Below are 4,105 nucleotides of genomic sequence, written 5' to 3' on the forward strand. Positions count from 1 at the left end.
GAAAGAGCTGGAAAGATTGCTTTGTTATCTTCAAGTGCTGTATCTTGATTAGTGTTTTTATGTAAACCAATTTTATGGGTGTCTACAGGTTTAAGCCTAGACAAGCTAGGGGCTGTGAATGCAAGGACATTCAAGGGAGTCTCTTTGAAAATGAGGGTCACGTTCATTTAAAATAAGTATTGCCTCAGTTCAAATCCTCTCTCTTTTCAGCTTTTAAAATCTCCCTCTTGTGCTCGCTTCGGCAGCACACAGACTAAAAGTGGAACGATAGAGAAGATTAGCATGGCCCCTGCGCAAGGATGACATGCAAATTCGTGAAGCCTTCCATATTTTTTAAATAAAAAAAATCTCCCTCTTTTCAATCATTACCAGAGTTGGAACGCCAGGATGGTCGTTGTAGCACATTAGCCCTTTCCTGTGTTTCTAATTCTGAATTTGGCACACTTTACAGCTCACCCTGAGTGTTGCCAAGGCCAGTCCTCCGCGCTCCGGAGTGTGGTACGGAACCCTTGTGGAGAGCAGGCCATGAAGACACGCCCCATGTTGTATCTCCTCACCAAGAGAATCGGAGAAGCTCGCATCGGTGCCCTTCCTGAGGCTGTTTCTGAGGCCGGTGTAATTGCCCAGGAAAATGAAGCTCCTCGATGGTGGAAGTGTTGAAGTCGCTCTCTTTACTGTGCCTGCCAATTTAAAAATGAAAAGATTGGTAGTACAGGAAAAAAAGAAATTGCCAAGTAACTGTGTTAATTATTTTTAGCTTGCACTCCATTCTAGAGCTACCAATGGTGAGGACAGAGTTACTGACGGCTCAAGACGGAATTCCTAGTGGCTTGGCAGCAGTGGTTTTCAGCAGTCCTCGTTAATTTATTTAGAAATTAGTATTAAAACCAGAATTGATTAGTTCTTAAGTCACATGCAAGATAGTTAGCATATGTGATATGATTGTTCAAAGGCAATTTGTAATTAATTAGCTGTACTTGGAAAACAAGTCCTTTATAAAGTGAGCTCATTTCCATGGTAGTACTATTTCTAATTATATCCATAAGAGCTGGAGCCTCTATGGACTATTATTAGCTTTAATTGTTGTAGCAGGATAATCTCAGACTTCAGAGGACTCCGAGAGGGCATCCAATCCAGCTTCTGACTCTCAGAGACGATTAGGCCTCATCCTTGAAACCAATTCCTACTGCCCCAAACCTTTGTGAAGCTCTCCTTCCTTTGATGCGCTGCCTCTGATCTATGCTGTGCACTGGACACCTCGCCTTCGCTGCGCTGCAGTTCAGTTTTAAGTGTGTTTCCCTATCTTCTGAATCTATGGGACTGCCCCTCTTAAGGTCCAGCTGGATTTAAACCTTCTGATCCCCAGAACCTAGAGAAGTGGTTTATCATAGAAGATGCTCCGTTTATGTTGAGGAGGATGATAAACCTTCATTTGGAAAACCTTGCTCGTTCTGAACCGTCTTCTCCTGATCTTTGAACCACTTGAATTAGGAGCTATCAGAAGGTTGGGGCCCTTGAGATCTCCTAGTCTGATGAGTGTTTGATAGGTAATGAAACTGAGCAAGGTCCAGAGAGGCCAAGTCAGTTGCTTAATGAAGACATGGGTGGTTAGTGGCAGGATTTGGCCCCCAGTTCCAGTTGCATTAATCCTGGACCCAGAACTCTCTTTTAATTCCACCATCTGATGTTAATGCCAGCATGTTCTTCCTATGTTAGGATCCGACACTACAGGTAGACTCTCCTCCTCTCTTGAGTATGTTCATTTCAACGAGGGAAGAAGCGAGTGCTTGTCAAAGTCTCTCTTTACATATTAGTAGATCAGGGGCAGCGTCTAGTGCTATGGATGTGTCCTAACAACAGCCAAGGTCTCTGAGAGCTTACTTTTCAACGCCCAGTTATTCTACATTCTCTTGAAAATGTAAGTTTTTGCATTGTGTGTGTGTGTGTTTTTTAAAGGTTGCTCATAGAAAATCAGAGAGGTAGGTTGGGGAAATATGTCTTCATCAGTCCTTGCTCCAAATTGGGAAAACGAGGTCAGAGAATTATACATCTGTATCAGCTGGTTGGAATGACCACTTTAAGCATTTCCAGATGTGTAGCTAAGCAAGCCTGGGGTTCTCTGCCATGCCATAAGCTCTCTGCTCAACTGAAGAGCTCGTTGAACCGGGGTGTTTAGCAACATTGGATGTTGGATTAAGGGTGTCTTTATTCAAAGCTTGTCTAGTCTTATGGTATTTCCCCCGATTGAGAAGCTGCCTCTGGTCTCGCTTCTTTTTCAGACCAATGTAGATACTGCTGGGAGAGTTTTTCAGCTGCAAAGCAGTGCATAAATCCAGCGTAGAATTTTCATTTAGGACAGATGTTATCTTGCTTCTAATATTTGTCCAAGTTATTTTAAAGAAACGCTCCACCCATTTGCTCCAACCAACCTAAAAAAGATGACAGATGAAAAGATCTTCTCAGCACGGAGACTAGCAAAAAAGCACATGACAATCTCAGCGTTTGAACCCTCAGACAGCTGGGGTGCCCAAAATTGGCATGAGTTTTCTTTAATGGCTCCAGAGAACCATGTGTGTGATCAGAGTAGACTGTGATCTCAAACAGCTCTGATGTCACATGGGGAATTTCCATTTCTTAGCTTGATAGACTTTCTGGTTGGAAATTAGCATCCCACCAGGGGAAACAAACCAACAGTGTCCAGGGAGGTTGGCGAGGACCTTTGCTGTCATTTGAGCTGAACACTGCTTCTGCTCCTACTGAATCCAGTGTCTTCAAATGCTCTTTAGACGGGAAGATCAAGTGATACGGAATTCTTCCACTAAAGAAGCGTTCGAATGAAACTTTTAATAGAAAAGACGTGGGTGGAAAGGTAGCCTAGACCAGCACAGGAAAGAATGAAAATGAGACTGTGAAAATCTCACATCTGGTCGGACAGATGCTAAAAGGGTTGTCCATACCAGTCGAAGGTGGTCTGGTTTGTTGCAGGCAGAATCATGAAAACCTGGGGCAGCTATGAAAGGGAGGAGATGGGCCACACTTGGCCTTGTGGTCCTAGGTCTCATTGCGTTCACAAAAGTGGGCAGAAAAGCTAAGTTCTGTGGCCCACTGGTTACCTTATCTTGGCATTTCATGGGCTTTAAAGACTTTCAAAAATAAGATGAGGAATAACATTGAATTATGAACTCCCTACCACCTCCAGTCAGTAAAGACCTCATCTACTTTTATCCTTGTTTTCAAACAAGAAGAGAAGTTCATATGGGAAGACCACTATCTTCAAAAGAGTCCCTTTAAATAGAATATATTTAATTTTAGGAAATAATCGTGACTTTTGCCCTTTTTTTTCTGGAAAAAAAAAATCCCTCTTTTTGCTGTGGACCTGTGAAAATATTTGGACAGAGCTGCCTTTGGGAAATCACTACTCTACAGTGATTCATATCCCGCCCCCCCTTCGATGTATGACCCCATAGCATAGCTTTTCTCCTAACCCGGGCTCTTTCTGAGTTTTGGTGTTCTTTTCTTATTCTGGTCACTGAGAAGAGATTCTAGCCTGGTTCAGTCATTTTACTCATTAGCTGGGGACATGTGGCTGCTCTCACTCAGAATAACGATCACGGAGACCCCCCTCTTGATTCTGCATTCAATTCCACATATCATAGTAGTATCCTGGATAGTGCTATTATCCCCAGGAGCTCCCCTGCATAAACCACTTTCTTCCAATGTCTCAAAATCAACAGTTGTGCTGGAAAAATGGGGCACCATGAAAAAGAATTCTTTAGGGATAATTACAGACATGGGCTGTATGTAATTGGATGGCCAGCCCCTCCTCATTAGGTGATTCAGAGAACCTCAATCAAGGTCCCTGGATCTCAGTTTTCTAATGGATGTCAAATGGAAACAAGCATCCCAGGCACATTAGGGAAATTGTAACGCACACTGGATATTCTTAGTGTCTCAAAATTTTTAATCTCTAAATTGAGTGGATGTGATTTACTGAACGAGTAAGGTCTCTTGCAACTTTATCCTCTTAGATTCTTACAGGTTTATAGTATTTGTCAGTGAAATTCATCACACAAAAAACATTTATTGAAAGCCTAATATGAGTCAT

General features: G+C 42.6%; 1 non-coding gene across 1 annotated transcript; it reads left to right on the plus strand.

Moving 5' to 3' along the window:
* Positions 1 to 229: 229 nt before the first annotated feature.
* Positions 230 to 334, plus strand: LOC115872247. The gene has a single exon (XR_004047755.1). It is a non-coding gene; the product is annotated as a U6 spliceosomal RNA (small nuclear RNA).
* Positions 335 to 4,105: the final 3,771 nt, after the last annotated feature.

This window comes from Echinops telfairi, unplaced genomic scaffold (assembly GCF_000313985.2).
Source record: "Echinops telfairi isolate 266 unplaced genomic scaffold, ASM31398v2 ScPeMD7_3;HRSCAF=10, whole genome shotgun sequence".
NCBI classification, from domain to species: Eukaryota; Metazoa; Chordata; class Mammalia; order Afrosoricida; family Tenrecidae; genus Echinops; species Echinops telfairi.